Source organism: Benincasa hispida, chromosome 4, assembly GCF_027475165.1.
Source record: "Benincasa hispida cultivar pf3 chromosome 4, pf3_genome.v1.1, whole genome shotgun sequence".
Taxonomy (NCBI): Eukaryota; Viridiplantae; Streptophyta; class Magnoliopsida; order Cucurbitales; family Cucurbitaceae; genus Benincasa; species Benincasa hispida.
The window spans coordinates 66,377,422-66,397,936 of NC_143481.1; the positions used below are offsets into that span (position 1 = coordinate 66,377,422).

The 20,515-nt window shown below is 36.8% G+C and overlaps 2 long non-coding RNA genes across 2 annotated transcripts; one reads left to right on the forward strand and one right to left on the reverse strand.

The window, feature by feature from the left end:
* Positions 1 to 328: 328 nt before the first annotated feature.
* On the reverse strand, positions 329 to 5,104 carry LOC120076520 (uncharacterized). Its single transcript, XR_005481565.2, has 3 exons — positions 5,010 to 5,104; positions 4,790 to 4,935; positions 329 to 4,343 (listed from the first exon to the last, which is right to left on the reverse strand). It is a non-coding gene; the product is annotated as an uncharacterized LOC120076520 (long non-coding RNA).
* On the forward strand, positions 3,692 to 19,615 carry LOC150036898 (uncharacterized). Its single transcript, XR_016528977.1, has 6 exons — positions 3,692 to 3,911; positions 5,454 to 5,608; positions 7,229 to 7,441; positions 7,685 to 7,792; positions 7,883 to 8,221; positions 19,295 to 19,615. It is a non-coding gene; the product is annotated as an uncharacterized LOC150036898 (long non-coding RNA).
* Positions 19,616 to 20,515: the final 900 nt, after the last annotated feature.

The following is a 20,515-nucleotide window of genomic DNA, read 5'->3' on the forward strand; positions in this document are numbered from 1 at the left end:
AAGAAGTTTTTCTATTTTTCCACTTTTCTAAAAAAATTTCCACTTTTAATGCTAATATTCATTAAACTATACCTTAAATTGAATAAGGTGTGTCAATTGTACTATATTAAGAAGTTTTTTTAACCTTATTGTTGTTCAAAATATTCTATATTCTTTCATAATTATATGCTTCATTTATAACTATTTAAATGCAAAAGATGGTAACCATAATGATTAATACAAAATTGTTATGAGTTGTAGCACTTGTAAATATTCATACGTCATCATTATCAAACGCACAAAAAAATATAATTTATGAGTCAAATGTCAAATGTCCATGTTCAATGGGTAGTGTACGAAAAAACCACAAATTACAAAGAATAGGAAAAAACCACAAACTAATGGCAGTGTACTTCAACTACAAGTCAAACCCAAATATACAACATTTAAAATTAGGAAAAACATACGTAATACACGAACCTCAAACTAATGGCAGTGTTATTAGTTTGGGTTGAAAAACAACAAAGAAAGTATTTAGTTAGAAACTCACGGTATGTAAGACTAATATTTAGGAATATATTTTGGATCAACGTACCACCGGATCAACTCTAGCACTGAAATGGTGTTGCCGTTAGTGCCCATCAAATAAACCATGAACACATAAATAAGCAAAAGTGAAAAGGAAGAAAATGTATATAATCCAAAAACAATGACAGTAAAGAATAACTCACCAGACTAACAAGGAGGGTAGTAGATTGTAAAGATTCATCAAGTGTACACAATGTGGGATACAAGTGATTTGTAGGAGAATAGATGTGATGGACCACATTTAAACTCAAGTAGAATATATATAAATATAGCCGACCTCAGACATCCATGACATGTAATTCATGAGTACGAAAAAATAAACATTGGATAGTTGACAGCATGATATAGGAAATACAGTAGGATTCATATACAAGTTCATCAAACACACATACAAGCAGAAAACAACTCATACAAATACTTTTAAAATACTAAAGTATCAATAGAAAAAGTTTGCAAATAGAACCGTGGAAAATCAAACCACTACCACATTAATATATGAAACCCCAATAAGTGATAGAGAGATTAAGAAAGTAGAAGAGAAGTAAGTTGATGGAAATAATTCACCTGCTTGAGAAAAAACACAAAACAATGAAGGATTCTCAAGTCAATTTAAGCTGGATAGAAGTCGTTTTATAGAGGAAGAGAAGTGAAAGGGGGTAGTTGTTCAGCCACCGTAATAATGGAGAGTAATCAAAGTTCAACATTACATCAATTTAATGAGAATAATGGTGAAAAAGGAACCAGCCTTCCATTAATTTATTTTCAGGAATTTCGCGCGCTCTCTCTCTTTCTCTCTATCTCTTTCTTTCTCTCTCTCTCGCTCTTTCTCGGCCCATTCTTTCTTTCTCGCTCTCTCTCGGCCCAATTCTCTCTTTCTCGCTCTCTCTATCTCTTTCTTTATCTCTTTCTTGCTATCTCTCGCTCTCTTTCGGTCTCGGTCTCTCTCTCGCTTTCATTAGTTTTATCAACAAATTTCATAAGAAATCATAAGATACGTATGAAACTGATTCAAACAAATTCCATCTAGAAACACATGTCAATCGAGCCCAAACACAACATAGATTCAAACAGAACAAAGCATGATATAGAATGAATAAAAAGTAATAAGAATAAACAAATCGAACATGAAAAATAATGAACAAATTTCATAAGAAATCATAAGATACGTATGAAACTGATTCAAACAAATCTCATATGAACAGAGGACCATCGAATCACCAAGATATTAAAACTGAATGAATGAGAAGGAATAAAGAAAAACAGACCAAATATGAAAATAGTGAAGAAATTTCATAAGAAATCATAATAGGTACTCATCATCGAAATTTTGAACAAAAATTCATGGATAGGTACTCATCATCAGCCGACTGGGGTTTAGAAAACAAACATGGATGGTATTCTCCCCCACCAAGCTCTAATGACTAAAACCAATCCCCTACCAAGACTTCCAATGACTAAAACCAGTCCCCTACCAAGACTTCAATGCTGAACATTCGAGAAGCAACATGCATCGAGCTCCACAAACCAAACATAGAACGAGTCATGGGTGAACAGATGACCATCGAATTGGCAAGAGATTGGTTTCAGGTTTTCATTGAAGTAGTGAGAAAAAGAAAGGAAACCCTTATCCATGGAAGAACCAACGACGAGGAATTGAAGTGATTTAAGAGGGCGAGAAAAAGAAAGAACGAAAGAATCAATAAATTTGATAATAAGAGAACGACCTCCCCCTACTAAACTCGAAATCGAACACCCACTAATCATGCATTGGATTGGAGAAAGAAAACTCTTCTCCATGGAAGAACCAACGCTAAAAAATGTTTGACGAGATAGAAATGAGAGAACCAAAATGTCAGGCAGAGGGTGAGAAGACGAGTGATGTGGGAAGATGAGTTGCGATATCGGTGGGAAAAACCTAGCATTGTCGGGATGTGGGGGATCAGATGTGGGTAGTTGGGATGTTAGTGGCCCAAACAATGACATTCAACTCACTCACATGATATGTCTTCTCAACTTGGGCCCCCAAACGACCTTACATATTTTTATTGGTTGGATATCTACATAGAGGATAAATTGATATTTTTACCGTATCCTTAAAAAAAAATCTATTAAACATAAATAAAATAAGCAATAAAATATAACTAATGTAAATAGGGAAATTCTTATAAATAAAAAAATTCCAAAAATATTTACATTTTATAGCAAAAAGTTCCAAAAGTGCTTGTGCTTTTGGAACTTTTTGCTATAAAGTGTAAATATTTTTAAATATTTTTTTATATTTAAAAAGATTCCATGTAAATATAATATAAATAATAGACATGTTACCTTATATAAAAATTATAAAATATTTATTTATTAATTTAAATTTATTTTTAAAATTTTTATTTTTATAATTCTTCCAAAAATATCCATCAAAATCAACAATTTATCGATATTTCAAACAAAATTTTCGTAAAATTAAGATCTCGATATTTTCGTCGAACTCGACATTTTAAACCTATAAGTATATTTAAAAGATCAAAACTCTAATTTCTAGTCAATCCCTTTTAAAATATATAAATCTTCTTTTCTTTCACTACATTCTCCAAACTCAAAATCTCAAAATTAATGAAAAATGAATCCTCAAATTCAAGGGATTGGATTTCCATGGCAGAAGCGTATAAATGCATTTGTGTCATAGTTTTTCGTTTTACGAAACTTATAAAACAGAGGACGACGAAAACGAGATAAATATCTACAAATCTAAGCATGCTTTCTATCGAACTTTACAGAGAAGAAAGAGAGATGGAATACATACTCTTGAATAATCGATTCTTCACGTATTCCTCTCCAACAACAAGGTCATAAACTATATCTCTTTGTCATGAACACAACAACCAAAACGATTAGTAGCAACCTCCTTTGGACACCACACTAGAAGAAATTTGGGCTTTAATGTCGGTTGAAAAAAGTGAAATCAGATGTATAATGTCGGTTTAAAAAAAAAGAAGCGGATCTTTAATGTCAGTTTTAAACCGACATTGAAGATGGGCTTTAATGTCGATTTAAAACCGACATTAAAGGTGTAATGTTTTTTTCTTTTTTTTTTTCCTTATTTTATTAAATAATATATCCCTAAATCGCTCGCGTGCTCTTTCTCTTCTTTACGCCCAAACCCTCTGTTGCGCTGTCACTAACCTTACCTCGCCCAATCCCTAAACCTTTCCCTTGCCATTCATCGATCGGTATCAGCTTTCTTCCCTCGCCGTCCGTCGATTGTTCTTCAGCTTTCTTCACTCGCCGTCGATCTCCTTCACGCCGTCGCTCGCCGTCGATCGTTCTTCAGCTTTCTTATTGTTTTAGAGGTATGACTTGAAATCATCCACCTCTCTAACTATTGGTGTGTTGTGCCTGATTGTTGTTCTGATTTGGGTTGGGATTTTGAGGAGGTGGGTTCCTCTTCTGAACTATATTCACAGAAGAAGAAGTTACAGGTGATGAATTGATAAGTCTTCCTTCCTCTTTGTCTTCAATTGATTAGATCTCGATTTATTTATTGTGACTAATATTCAGTTTCATATCGGTTTAAGAGAACCATCAATCTTGGATAAGATTTATGTGGATCGATATTATCCACAAGTTCCCAGAAACAAACATGTGAATGAACTTTTGTAGTAGAATCATACAGATTTAAATGAAGTGCTAGTAAATTGATACCTCTCCAGGACACACCACCGGTATCAAAAAGGAAGTGCTGCTAATAATCCAAGAAGCAAATATTCCAATTCCGTAAACCTCTGTCAATAAGAACACCGATGTTTAGACTTTTAAAAAGTTGAACTCATAGAAAGTAAAGGTCTAATAGAGAAGAAGAAGAAGAAATCGTCTTCATAATTAATATTGGACAGAAAACGAAAGATAGAACAGTTTAAACGTCACTTGTCTTGAATGACACTCATCAAATTAAATACAAATTTCCATTTCGAGAGTTGTCAAATCCCCAGATGTATAAATCAACAATATGCCCATTTCTTCATCGTTGACTTCTTCAAAAAGCCAAACCTAATGTGAACAGAGAAGAAGATAAAATCTAGAAACGTATAAAGAAACTTCTGCTTAGTTCAGCAATAAAGCGAACAATCAAACCCCATCTAAAGAAATAAGTAAAACCCATCAAACACTTTTCACAATCCATCGAAATGCAGCAAAATAGAATTAGGAGAAAAGTAAAATTGAAGAAGACCTCGTAGAGTTTGAAAGGAACCACAATTCCCAAGGAAAGAGTGAGCCAAAATGGAGTATAGGAAAGAAAGAAGAGTTCACCCCATCTCTTGCTAGGGTTTGAAGAGAGCCATAAGCTTGAAGAATGTTTGGAAACGGAGGCAGGACCTGGATAGACATAGGTAAGAAGCGGAAGAAAACGAAAGGAAAGAAGAAGAAGAGAGTGAGAAAAGCAAATTTACCGGCCATTACAACAGTGATTAAAGATGTGAAACTGAGATGATATGATAGATCTCAGCTTGAAAAAAGAGGGCTATGGAGCTCCTATGGAGTAATTGTTTTGATATGTAGTATGTAATATTTTTCCTATTGTTAATGAAGTTGGATCCTTCGTAACTACAAACTTTGGGTCAAGAACTATGGAGTAACTACTAACTCAGTCGCATATTCCTTTTTGTAAATTATCTACCATATGTTATAATCTTTGCTAAGGTATGTTAGTTTCGAGATTCTAGTTTAATGGTTTGAGATTATAGCTTAATTATGTGATAGCTCTAAAAAAGAGCTATTATTCTTTGATATTGACTCATACAAAATCTAAGGACACGGTTTATTGTGATATTTGTTTGGATTGATATTTGTTTTGATTCAATACTTGATTTTGAGTGAAGTTTTTCATTTGTTAGGTTCAAGTTTGACGTGTAAGGCTAAATTTTGATTCTTGGGAATTTGGAAGGAAGATAGGAAGATTGCATTAGACGTGTTTTAAGAAGGCTGACAAGTGGAGAAGGTGCACCCAACACAAAAAGAACTCCATAACAACATTAATAACAAAGACAAGGTAATATTTATAAGATGCTTATCTTAAAAGTCTAGTTGTTCTAAATTTGTTGATGTTGCATATTTTACAATCATAATTTTATGCTTTTAAATTTTCCCTTGTTATTGTTTTTTTTTTTATTAGATTAAGTTGCATATTTTACAATCATGGATAAGTCATGGATGAAAATGAATAGAATGTCAGCTGAGTATGGTTTAGGGGTTGAGGTGTTTATTAAAAATGGTCTACAACATTCAAATATATCGAATGTCATGAGTTGTCCATGTTTGAAGTGTATTAATACAAAGACTCTAGATATGAACAAAACAATATAACACTTATTTTTTAATGGTATAGATCAAAGTTATCAGACATGGATTTTTCATGGTGAATCATCACCGATTAAGAGAAACAATGAAAATGTGTCTACTTGTGAAAGAGACGAAGTTGATGAGGATGATGTTGATGTTGATGACACAATTGGAATGTTTGAGGCTGCATACAATAACTATTTTAGTGGAAAATCCGATAATTTTGAAGAATTATTAGATGATGCGAAGAAATCATTGTACCCAAATTGTAAAACTTTTTCCAAAATATCTACATTGATAAAGTTATATAATTTAAAAGCTAAATTTGGATGGAGTGATAAGAGTTTCACTGAGTTGTTGGAATTAATTCATGACATATTACCTAGTCCTAATGAAATTCTAACTTCTACTTATGAAGCAAAAAAGATGTTAGGTACTCTTGGAATGAAGTACGAGAAGATTCATGCATGTAGAAATGATTGTTGCTTGTTTAGAAAAGAACTTTCTAATGTAAATGTATGCCCTATTTGTGGTACGTCAAGATGGAAGCTTCAAAAAAATTTAAACGAAAGGGCTAGGAATATCCCAGCAAACTCATGTGGTATTTCCACCCAATTCTAAGATTTGAAAGAATGTTTCGAAGTAAAGAAACAACAAGTTTATTGACGTGGCAGGCTAAAAAAAAAAAAAAAGAAACAGATGGTTTATTAAAACATCCTAAAGATGCCCTATCGTGGAAAAAAACAAACAATTTGTGACCAGAGTTTGGGTCAGAACCTAGAAATCTTCGTCTTGCTCTTTCAACAGATGGGGTAAATCCACATGGAGATCTTAGTAGTAGATATAGTTGTTGGCCAGTGATGTTAGTGCGTATAATCTACCTCCATGGTTGTGCATGAAGTGAAAATTTTTTATGTTGACTGCATTAATATCTGGTCCTAAACAACCGGGAAATGACATAGATGTTTATTTAGCTCCGTTAGTAGATGACTTGAAAAAACTTTGGAAAGATGGGGTAGAATGTTACGATGCATAATGAAGAACAGTGTTTCATGCTTAAAGCCATTTTATTATGGACATCTGGGCGATGGTTGACCATCGATTATAATGAACATGGACAACTAGTTGGATCTGGAGCAAAGAAGATGCAGAGTTATATAGGAGTTTGTGTTCGACAACAAATTCCTATAACGTATGATTCTTGGAAAAAAGTTCCAAACCATTTAAAAGTCAAACTTTTTGATTGTGTAACGGTATGTTTTCTAAACTTTTAATTCATGTGCATAGTAGTTTATTAGTTTATTGTTTAACTACTTTTTTCATTGTGCAGATGTCGTTCAATGTGGACTCTAAGTCCAAACATTGTATACTAATGTCTGCATCTAGGAAGTTTCGGACTTTCAAGACAACGTTGACTCAAAAGTTCATACTTCCATTTAAGGATGAACCCTCGGTCTTGCAATTTCCACCGCAACAATATTCTCATATAGAGCAAGATCATTAGACATCGTTCGTCAATGAACGATTGAGTGAAGAATGGGAGGTAAGTCATTCACAATAAATTACATGTCAACATTATCATTGTTTTGATAGGTAACTTTAACTAGATTTGTTGTACAAAAAATCAGTCGTGTTAAAAAAAAAAGACGTGCGAAATGTGTATATAATCACCATATTTCTCGAAAGGTCTATGCGAATCTTGCCCAAGAATTAGTGAGTTATTCGACTTAAATTAAATATTTTATTCTAATATGTTTATGCTAATTAAATATGTATGTTCATGTAGAACCTATCGAATGACCCTTCTTATTTGACAACTTTATGGAAAGAAGCAAGAAAAGGAAAGAATAATGAATAGTTTGATGAAGTTACTTGAGAATGTGCCAATCGGATTGTAAGTATATATTATGCAAAATTTAAGATGACATATATATAAGTTAAAGATGATATAGATATTGTGTGAAAATTGTAATATGTTTTATAGGATAAATTGGCTGAAGTTCATGAAGGTAAAGATGTTCTCACCGAAGCATTGGGTACGGAAGAACATTGGCGACGTGTTAGAGGAATGGGTGATTTTGTTTCCCATTCTCAATATTTCAAATTAGTAAAACCAAAGTCCTTTATGAGCCAAGAAATTGAAGGAGGCTCTAGTCAAAAAAATATTCGACATGGTAAAGTGTCAAGAGAAAGAACTCACAGCAGACAATCTCATCAGTCCAAATCATATGTTGGAAGTGTTGCACTAAGTGCATCTGAAGAAGATACTGAGAAGATGTCTAAAGAAGAAGATACTGAGAAGATGTCTAAAGAAGATTTGGAGGTAATTTATTTATTGTGACTTTTAAATTTTAATCATATTGTACGTGTTTAACCATGCATGACATAAGTTCTTTTAAATTTGTTAAGGGGACACCATGCCACTTGGCTATAAGAACTGTAGATAATATTTTTGCAGTAGCCACAACATTTGATGATGATGTGTCATGCTTAACTGTTAAAGTTCTGGTTGACATTGCCATTGGAGAAGATTTGCCTATACCAATTCCTGTTAAGGGTAAAATAGAGTTCTTAAAGCAAGCAATGGGCAACTTTTTAAAATGTCCTCGTGAACTTGTAGTTATGGTTGACGAGAAAAAAGTATGTTTCCTTTTTAGTTTATGAGTTTGGCTATTTATTATTTTTCCGACTTTGAATTTTTGTAACTTTGGTTATGGTAGGATCATTCACCAATTTAGAGCTTCAGCCAGTCCTCCAAATACTAACGCTAATGGTACTATCAAATTAACCTTAAGTACCACTGATTCCTTTAATGAACAATTAGTCATTGTCCAACTATAATTGAACCCTTCTCGGGCTAGGAGAGGATGAGACGTCTCATTGTTCAAGACCCAAAATCAACACCTTAAGGGAGCAATTTATCTACTTGCCCTAAAAACAGGAAAAAGTGAATGAGGCTGAGAATATAGCAGCTTGTGAAGCTACTAAGGAAGTTGTATGGCTCAGGAAGTTCTTGACTGATCTGGAAGTGGTTCCAGACATACCTAAGCTCATCACCCTTTATTGTGATAATACTAGTGTTGTGGCTAATTTTCGAGAGCCTATGAGTCACAAACGTGGGAAGCACATAGAGTGAAAGTATCCTCTCATTTGAGAGATTGTGCATCGAGGGGACGTGATCGTCACGCAAATAGTTTCAGTGTTGGGATTGGTGTCCTAATTCTCCCGGAGTCTCGTTGTTTTGTAAAGATACACATTGTTCAATGAATAAAATAAATGTTATTTAATTCTGGCATTTACTCATATCCAATAAACAAAGCTCCTTGGTTATCTTATGTGAACTTAAGCATGTATATGTGATATACAAGTGGATCATGCCTTAAGTGATAACCTAAAATGGTCTATAGTATAAGGATTAAGGTGGGATACCTGATCCTTGTGATACTATGGATACGACCCGCTTTGTAGAGGTTTGCAAGTATTGTAAACTACTACAGATGGTAGATCCTGACCATTCATGTGGAGACGTGGAACGGAGGTGTCCTATACAAAGAGTTTGTATAAGACCTAGACCACGAGATGACTAGACTTGTATATAATGTCGTTGATACTAGAGACTTGCATCTCACCTAAACGACCATAGGTAACACGACCTCAATCTTGAGTGTTTTGTGAACTCCTGCCTTTGAGGGTGGTCCTTTGATTAGTATGGGTGAGAGTGGCCAGATTGTCAACTCAACATGCTTACCTTTTTAGAGACTTGCCTGATCTGGGAGCTGGGAACTCAATTCACAATATAGAATTCACTCCTTTCACGAAGCAAGGATAAATAGAGAGACTGCTCCCTTAAGGGTTGATTTCGGGGCTTGAACATAGTGGCCACAACTTCTCTTTGGAAGAGAAGACTCAGTCATAGTAGGACTATGATTTATGTTCATTAGAGAGATCAGTGGTACTTAAGGAGATAGATGTAACTACAGGGGCATAAAGTTATTGGCCTAGCTGTACTTACGAGCGATATGTAAAGGGTTTTCGCACTGCTAATTGGTTAAGATGGACACATAATATATCTGTAGTGAGGAGAGTTCAGCTGTCGATCTTTAGTGGAGTGCTTGACAGTTAACGGATGGTGGATTCCGTGACTAAAGAGTTTGGAGCTTCAGATCTACAGGTCCATGAGGTCCCCTTGGTAGCTTGGATTCTGTTGAGGATCAGTTCTTGGTGTTGATCTGAAATGTTGAAATTGATAAGAGGTATTTTGATTATATATGATATAATCGGTATGATGTATAAGATATATCTAGTGGAGGATTGATGTAAATGAGATTTACATTAAGTATCATGGAATAGAAAAATAACTATGGTTTATATGTTTCATGAGATGAAATATTAAAACTATAGGTTATAAATATAGTATGATAAGTTGGTTATCATTTATGTTTATAAGAATATTAATTATTAGATAATTAATACTTTTTCTTTTAAATAACCAAAGTAGTGGGTCATTATTGGATCATGGTAACCACGAGTTTAAAAGGAAATCGGTTTCCTATTTTAAAGAGGAAGTTTTTACAAAAGATTGAAAATATTTTTGAGCTTTCTCTCGGTGAAAAGAAACTCACGGAAATCGTCAAGTAAATAGAGATTTACTAAACGATGGTTGGGCGAGCTAAACGATCGTGCAGGTGTGAGCTAAACTATTGTACAGTGTTTATTAAACGATCGCATAGCTTTGCTAAACGATCACTGGCCCAAGGTAAACGATCGTCTCGAGTCTGTACGTGACAGACTGTGCTAGATGATAGAGCTAAACGATTGCATAGTTTTTATTAGACGATCTCATAGTTTTATCTAAACGATTGGGCATCGACCTATGCAATAGGTCTCTGACTTCTCCCACTTGCCCAGTCGTGTACGCGATCGTTCTTTCCTCCGTTCATTTACCTCACACCAAGTCTGAATAGAGCCCACCCTCTGGATTCTCACACTGAGAATACCAAGGTCGCTCGTGGTTCGTGGTGCTGCGGAGGCCGTTCGCTGTTGCGGAAGAGTTCGTGACCGAGGAGATCGTTGAGGACGAGTGCGAAGAGTTCGTGCGTGGTTGTGATCGTGTAGATCGAGTGTTCGTGGTTGTTGTTATTCGAGCGGTCGTGCATCGGAGCGTGGAGACGCTTCTACCGTTGTTAGTACAGTTTTTCCCTCTGTACATTTGTTGTTCATGCTGTAATTTCTCTGTATATTTGCATATCCGTTTGTATTGAAGTCAACTGTAAATGATTTGTTGATTCATGATTGTAATTTGGAATAGTCTTGCTTCATGAAAATCATCGTTTCAATTTCCTTCAATTGGTATCAGAGCCAGGTTCTCTGATATTCAGGTTAAAAATTGCGATGGGTTTCTGCATTTGTGGATGAATTGATGAATGTTTCAGGTTAAAAATTGCCTTTTTGTTAAAGCTTTTGGTATTACAAAGTGTTAATTGTAAGGGCCCCTGCGTTTTTAGGCAAAATTAACTTTGCAATCGAGTTTGTAATTCGAAAAGTTCGAGTTCGTCGAGTCGTTCGTGATGAAGCTTCGGTGCATGGCGATTCAGTTCTCAACGAAGATGAAGATCAAGCGTTGATCGCATCGTGTAGCCTCAGGTAAACGATCGTAAGGATTTTACTAAGCAATCGTTTAGTATTTTTTTCTAGACAATCGTATAGTATTTTTTAATCGATCGTTTAGCTAATGCTAAGCGATGGGGTAAATCGTTTACCATATCGCGTGGCGTTGGTTGCGTGATCGCGTAGGCGCTAGAGCTAGGCGATCGTAGTGGGAGCATGCGATGCTCGTCGTTTAGTAGAAGATGCGCACTAGACGATCGTGTAGTTAGCAAGATTCATTGGTTAGTTACTACCTATGCGATCGCACGTATACGATATGAAGACGCTAGCTAAGCGATCGCTTAGGCGATAGTGCTTCGCGGCATCATAGTCGCTTAGATAATCGCGAAAGGCGGGCGTCGTGCGGAACGCGCTAAGTGATCGTGTACTTCAGGCTTCATCGCTTAGTAAAGGTACACGATCGTATTGTAATGGCTAAACGGTCGTTTGGATTTTTCTAGACTATCGTATAGTAATGCTAAACGATCGTTAACTCTGGGAGCGCTGGTAAGCAATAGAACAAAGGGTTTGTTTTATCGTGTAGACGATCGCGGAGTGTTTAGTACACGATGGATGGTTGAAGAAGCAATGCTTTGCCGAGCGGTTCAAGACTCAGTTCGCCTGTTTGAACTGGAGACTCCTTGTCTTTGTAATAGTTAGCTTTTCTATTATGTTTTAAAGCTATTTCACCGATTCATCAACATTTATTGCTTATACATGTGATGTATGGTACTTATATGTCAAAGTGTTTGTCATATAGTTAAAAACCCACCTTAGGTTGTGCAATTATTCATGCATCATGTATTATAATTGTTATAATCGAGCATGAAGAAATTACTTGAAAGCATGTGCATGCATCATGAAATATAAGAGTTATATTTTGCATGCATTGAGCATTATCATGCATCATCCTTTTATTATAAATGTTATAGTCTAATGGTGAATGGAAGCATGTCTTGCTTGTTTCATTGCGTTTTTTGTATAAGTGTTATATAAAAGAAGTAGCAATGAATGGGCAATGTATTGAGCATGACACTTAGGCCATTTATAATCGTTATGAATGCCTTGCATGTGTTAGATTCACATTGTAGTTGTTTCCGTTTATAAGTGTTATAAAGGAAATTAGACCTAAAATCAATAATTTGGAGTTGTATGCAGACTTAGGGTGAACTCACGTTTTTTAAAAGGGTTTTAAAATTGGATTAAGATAGACCTAAGTTCAAGTGGTTCTAAAGAATTTAGTAGCCTAGCTTAATCTTTTAAAATCGGTTTAATAGGATTAAATTAGTTGGAATAAAAGATTAAATTTGTTGTAAACCTATCTATAAAGGACCTTTTGTCTAAGGTGGGTTCTGACTAGGCTGGGGTTCTTAAGTTGACGGAAACGTAACACTCTACCTGGGAACCTACCTGGAAAGGTGAATTAGATAGATTTTCAACAAGCATGTGACGTTTTTGTCAAAGACTCCGTTAAAGTTTAATGGATGATGATCAAAAGTTGTTCAACTATCCAAGGTAAAAGTTACTCTTGGGAAAAGCTAAAAGTCACTCAGTTAAAATCCTTAGCCGTGTTTTTTCTAAGTAAAGTAAACCCTAGGATGCATCCCTCTTCAAATGGTGTTTACATGAGTCAATATCAAGGTGAATGGAGAGAGTATTTATAGTAAGTGGGTGAAGGGTGTGTGCCAACACATCCTATGGTCACTGTCATTGGTTCATACCGTGAGATCATTCTGTACGCCCTCGTGTCGCCTTCGATGCGGCCTCCTTCGGATGGGTTTTTTGCAGTTGGTCAATATCAAGGTGAACTCCAGAAATGGATAGGGTCGCTTTAGGTTTTTCCTCAATCAGATTTTTTCCCTTCGAACTGGCCTTTTGGGACGAACTTCTAGGGTTTTAAATGGCGGATCACACTTACGGGAGATTGTTAAGTAAGTTAGTGATCTCTTGGCCAAATCAATGATGGCTAGTCGTTATAGGAGCAAGAGTTGTTTTGGTATTAATGACTGGTTAAGATCTTCTCAATTCAGAGGAGGGATAATTGACCTCCCTTCGACGGCTTTTATCCTAAACATTTGAAGCGTCATTGCGAAACTAGATGTCACACAGGGTTCATGTTCGTTTTGCTAAAACCTTATTGGATGTTATTTTGTTTTACAACGGGTATTTACTTAAAACCTAACGTAGGTCAATGTGTTTTTCTTTTCAGCAACTCGTTAGTATTTCCGTTTAAATTTTTTTAAAATGACTGATTTATTACAGTGGAAAGAATCGTATGAAACAAATTTTGTGGCAAACGACCTCCATCCCACTACTCTCCAAAAGAGGAGACAAGACAGTAAATACGATTTATTGGTCTTGGAGACATGTCTGGTAGAGAATGATGATTCTGCCTGGATCCTTGATTCAGGTGCTACCAATCATGCCAGTTTCTCTTACCAAGGATTCAGTTCCTGGCAAACGTTGCCACAGGGAGAGATGACTCTTCGAGTCGGTAATGGTGAGGTTGTTTCAGCTGTTGCTGTAGGCAGGCTGAAGTTATTTGTTGACAAGAAACATTATCTATTACTGGATAATGTTTTTGTAGTTCCTCATATTAAGAGGAACTTAATCTTGCTTTCTTGTCTCATTGAACAAGGTTGTACCGTTTCCTTTTTTAAGAATAAAGTTTTATTTTCAAGAATGGAATGGAGATTGATTCTGGTTCAATGGAAAATAACTTATATGTACTAAGGCCGTTAGTCATAAAAGCCTTGTTTAACACTGAAATGTTTAGTATGGCAACAATAGCTAAAAGACCAAAGGTTTCGCCAAAGGAAAACGCCCATCTTTGGCATCTAAGGTTAGGTCACATCAACCTCAATAGGATTGAAAAGTTGGTGAAGAGTGGACTTCTAGAGAGTTTAGAAGAAAACTCCTTGTCGGTATGTGAAGCATGCCTCAAAGGCAAGATGACCAAACAACCTTTTACTAGAAAAGGTTACAGAGCCAAGAAAGCCTTGGAGCTTATAAATTCAGACCTCTGTGGTCCAATGAATGTTAAAGCTCGAGGTGGATATGAATATTTCATCTTTTTCATAGTTGATTATTCAAGGTATGGGTATCTCTACCTAATGCAATGCAAGTCTGAAGCCCTTGACAAGTTCAAGAAGTATAAGGCTGAAGTTGAAAACTTGTTAGGTAAGAACATAAAAACACTATGATTTGATCATGGTGGAGAGTATATGGACCTCTAATTCCAGAATTATATGATACAACATGGGATTGCGTCCCAACTCTCAGCTCTAGGTACACCTCAGCATAATGTGTATTAGAAAGGAGAAACAGAACCTTGTTGAACATGGTTTGGTCTATAAGGAGTTATGCTCATCTTCTAGACTCGTTTTGGGGTTTTGCAATGGAGACTGCATGTTACATTCTTAACAACGTTCACTCGAAAAGTGTTTTTGAAACACCTTTTGAGTTGTGGAGAGTCCGTAAAGGTAGTTTACGCCATTTCAGGATTTGGGGCTATCCGGCACATGTGCTAGTGACTAACCCAAAGAAGTTGGAACCCCGTTCGAAGGTTTGCCTGTTTGTGGGCTACTCCAAGGAAACAAGAGGAGGATACTTCTATGATCCAAGTGAGAACAAAGTGTTTGTTTCCACTAATGCTATCTTCTTGGAAGAAGATCACATCAGGGATCATAAGCCACGAAGTAAGCACATTTTACGTGAGATCTCAAGTGAGACTGAGACTGCTGAGGGTTCAACAAGATTTTTTGAACAGGCCGACAGATCAATAAGAGTTGTTGAGGTCGGGATATCTAGTCAACCAGCTCAAGAGTTGAGACTGCCTCGATGTAGTGGGAGGGTTTTAAACACAGCAGATCGCTACATGGGTTTGACTGAAGCCCAAAATGTCATTACGGATGATGGGGTCGAGGATCCGTTGTCTTTTAAGAAAGCAATGGAGGATGTTGACAAAGATGAATGTGTTAAGGCCATGAACAAGGAAATGAAGTCTATGTACTTCAATAACATATGGGAGCTTGTTGATCCACCTGATGGGTTAAGACCTATTGGGTGTAAGTGGATCTATAAGCGAAAGAGAGGTGTAGATGGAAAGGTGCAACGCTTTAAGTTTAGACTCATGGAAAAGGGTTATACCCAGGTTGAGGGAGTTGACTATGAGGAAACTTTCTCACCTGTTGTCATGCTTAAGTCTATCCGGATTCTCATGTCCATAGCCACATTTTATGATTATGAAATATGGAAAATGGACGTCAAGACTGCCTTTCTTAATGGTAATCTTGAGAAGACCATCTATATGACTCAACCAGAGGGGTTCGTAGTTCCAGATCAAGAGCAAAGAGTTTGTAAGCTTAATAGGTCCATTTATTGGCTGAAATAAGCATCTCGATCTTGGAACATCAGATTTGACACTGCTGTCAAGTCGTTTGGCTTTGACCAGAAAGTTGATGAGTCTTGTGTTTTTAAGAAGATCATCAATAGCTCAGTAGCTTTCCTGGTACTGTATGTGGATGATATCCTATTTATTGGGAATGATGTAGGATATCTGACTAACATTAAGAGTTGGCTAGCTGCCCAACTCCAAATGAAAGATTTGGGTGAGGCACAGTATGTTCTCGGGATCCAGATCATTCGGGATCGCAAGAACAAATGGTTAGCCCTGTCTCAGGCATCGTACATTGATCAAATGTTGATCAGGTACAGGATGCAAGATTCCAGGAGGGGTTTGTTACCTTTCAGGCATGGAATCGTTCTGTCTAAGGATCAATATTCTAAGACACCTCAAGAGGTTGAGAAGATGAGATAGATTCCCTATGCTTCTGCTGTAGGAAGCTTGATGTATGCAATGTTGTTACCAGACCCGACATTTGCTATGCAGTAGGGATTGTCAGTCGGTATCAGTCCAATCCAGGATTTGATCACTGGACGGCAGTCAAGACGATCCTCAAGTATCCTTAGAGAACGAGGGACTACATGCTTATGTATGGAGATAAGGATCTAATCCTTATAGGATACACAAACTCTGACTTTCAGACCGATCAAGATTCTCTTAAATCGACATTGGGGTCAGTGTTTACTCTGAATGGAGGGGCTTTAGTTTGGCGAAGCATCAAGCAAAGATGCATTGCGGACTCCACTATGGAAGCCGCATACGTAGTGGCTTGTGAAGCAGCTAAAGAGGCTGTTTGGCTGAGGAAGTTTCTTACAGATTTGGAAGTTGTTCCAAATAGAGATTTGCCTATCACTCTTTATTGTGAAAACAGTGGGGCTGTGGCAAATTCAAAGGAGCCTCGAAGATTTTGTGTCGCGGTGATGTGATAGTCGAGCAGATCGCATCGGAGCACAACATTGCTGATCCCTTTACAAAAGCCCTCACGGCTAAAGTGTTCGAGGGTCACCTGGAGAGTCTGGGTCTGCGGGACATGTGGCATCTTGTCTAGGGCAAGTGGGAGATGATACTGGGGTATGCCCTAGTTTATTGTATATTGTACATTTTTATATTGTATTGTGCATTAGTCTCCCGAGTCATTAGGACAAGTGAGAGATTGTTGGGATTGGTATCCTAATTCTTCCGGAGTCTCGTTGTTTTGTAAAGATACACATTGTTCAATGAATAAAATAAATGTTATTTAATTCTGACATTTACTCATATCCAATAAACAAAGCTCCTTGGTTATCTTATGTGAACTTAAGCATGTATATGTGATATACAAGTGGATTATGTCTTAAGTGATAACCTAAAATGGTCTGTAGTATAAGGATTAAGGTGGGATACCTGATCCTTGTGATACTATGGATACGACCCACTTTGTAGAGGTTTGCAAGTGTTGTAAACTACTACAGATGGTAGATCTTGATCATTCATGTGGAGACGTGGAGCGGGGGTGTCCTATACAAAGAGTTTGTAAGATCTGGACTACGAGATGACTAGACTCTGTATATAACGTTGTTGATACTAGAGACTTGCATCTCACCTAAACGACCATAGGTGACACGACCTCAATCCTGAGTGTTTTGTGAACTCCTGCCTTTGAGGCCGGTCCTTTGATTAGTATGGGTGAGAGTGGCTAGATTGCCAACTCAACATGCCTACCTTTTTGGGGACTTGCCTGATCTGGGAGCTGGGAACTCAATTCACAATATGTAATTCACTTCTTTCGCGAAGCAGGGATAAGTAGAGAGATTGCTCCCTTAAGGGCTGATTCCGGGGCTTGAACATAGTGGCCACAACTTCTCTTTGGAAGAGAAGACTTAGTCATAGTAAAACTATGATTTATGTTCATTAGAGGGATCAGTGGTACTTAAGGAGACAGATGTAACTACAGGGGCATAACAGTTATTGGCCAAGCTGTACTTACGAGCAATCTTTGAAGGGTTGTTGCACTGTTGATTGGTTAAGATGAACACATAATATATCTGTAGTGAGGAGAGTTCAGTTGTCAGTATTTAGTAGAGTGCCTGACAGTTAACGGGCGGTGGATCCCATGACTAAAGAGTTTAGTCAGTTATTCACGTACTATTGGAGATTTGGATCTATAAGTCCATGAGGTCCCCTTGGTAGCTTGGATTCATGTTGAAGAATCAGTTCTTGGTGTTGATTTGAAATGTTCAGATTGATAAGAGATATTTTGATTATATATGATATAATCGGTATGATGCATAAGATACATCTAATGGAGGATTCATGTAAATGAGATTTACATTTAGTACCATGGAATAGAAAAAGAACTATGGTTTATATGTTTCATGAGATGAAATATTAAAAGTTGGTTATCATTTATATTTATAATAATATTAATTATTAGATAATTAATATTTTTTCTTTTAAATAACCAAATGTAGTAGGTGGTTATTGGATCATGGTAACCGTGAGTATAAAGGAAAGTGGTTTCCCATTTTTGAAAAAGATGTTTTCACAAAAGTTTGAAAAGATTTTGAGTTTTCTCTCCGGCGAAATAGAAACTTATAGAAGTCGTCAAGTAAATAAAGATTTACTAAACGACGGTTGGGCAAACTAAACAATCGTGCAGGTGCGAGCTAAACGATCGTGCAGTATTTATTAAACGATTGCATAGCTTTGCTAGACGATCACTGGCCCAAGGTAAACGATTGTGTAGAGTCTGTACGCGACAGACCAAGCTAGACGATAGAGCTAAACAATCGCATAGCTTTTGCTAGATGATCGCATAGTTTTATCTAAACAATTGGGCATCGACCTATGCGATAGGTCTCCAACTTTTCCCACTTGCCCAGTCGTGTACGCGACCCTTCTTTCCTCCGTTCGTCTGCCTTACACCAAGGCCAAACAAAGCCCACCGTCTAGATTCTCACACTGAGAATACCACGGTCGCCTTGTTGGTGGTGTCAGACTCAACTTGACACCAAGGTTTTCTGGAGGTCGTTTGCTATTGCGGAGGAGTTCATGACCGAGGAGATCGTTGAGGACGAGCGTGAAGAGTTCGTGCTATGTTCGTTCGGTGTTGCGATCGTGTAGATCGAGTGTTCGTGGTTGTTGTTGTTCGAACGGTCGCGCATCGAAGCGTGGAGATGCTGCTGCCATTGTTAATACAGTTTTTCCCTTTGTACATTTATTGTTCATGCTGTAATTTCTCTATATATTTGCATAACCATTTGTATTGAAGTCGACTGTAAATGATTTGTTGATTCATGATTGTAATTTGGAATAGTCTTGCTTCCGCTGCTGACAGAAGTCATCGTTTTGATTTCCTTCATTCAGCACACAATGTTGCTGATCCATTTACAAAGGTGCTCACGGCTAAAGTGTTTGAGGGTCATCTATAGAGTATGGGTCTACGAGACATGCCACATCTAGTGTAGGACAAGTGGAAGATTTTGCACTGGGTGCGTATTATGCCATAGTTTCTTGTTTTGTGTACTTTTATATTAGTATGACTTTTATGATGTACACCCCACTAGATTTAAGATAAGTGGGAGATTGTTGGGATTGATTCCCTAAATATTGCGGGTTCTATAGTTTGTAATTGTAATGTATAAATGATTTATTTATTTAAGAAAATTAGAGGAATTTTATTTGACATTTAGTAGCATCAACCCACAAAACCAATAAACTAACATCTGAGGTTATCTTTTGTTGCTTAAACATGTATATAGAGACATACAGGTGGATCATGTTTAAGTAATAGTCTAAATAGTCTATAGTAGATGAAAAAGGCTGGATACATTATCTTGGTGACACTACGAATACGACCCGCTTTGTAGATGTTACAATTTTTATAAAATGCTATAAATGATATGATCCTGATCATTCATGTAGAGTAATGTGAGTGGAGGTGTTCTATACAAAAGAGTTTGTATAAGACTAGACCACAAAATGAATAGTCTCTTTATCTAACGCCGTTAATAATAGAGACTTATATTTCACTAGGATGACTATAGGTGACATGACCTGGATTCTTAGTGAGTTGTGAACTCCTGCCTATGAAGGCGGTCCTATTATTTGCATGGGCGAGAATGGCCAGATCATTGACTCAATATGCCTATCATTTTGAGGATTCGTCTGATTACGGAGCTGGGAACACAACTACACAAGATGGAATTCACTTCTTCCCTAGTATCAGGGTAAGTAGATAAATTAATTCCAGGACTTGAACAATGTGGCACCATACTCTTTCTTGGCCCGAGAGGGGTTTGGTCATAGTTGGACTATGACTTATTGTTCATTAGAGGGATCAGTGGTACTTAAGGAGTTAGATGTAACTATAGGGGAAAAACGGTAATTTTGGCCCAATTGTACTTACGAGCAATTTGTGAAGGGTCATCGCACTATTGACTGGTTATATTCAATGGACACAGAAATATATCTGTAGTATGAAGAGTGCAGCTGTCAGTCTTTAGTGGAGTGATCGACAGTTAATGTAAGTTGGGTAATTCCAAGTACCATTGGAGCTTCAATCTACAAGTCCATAAGAACCCCTCT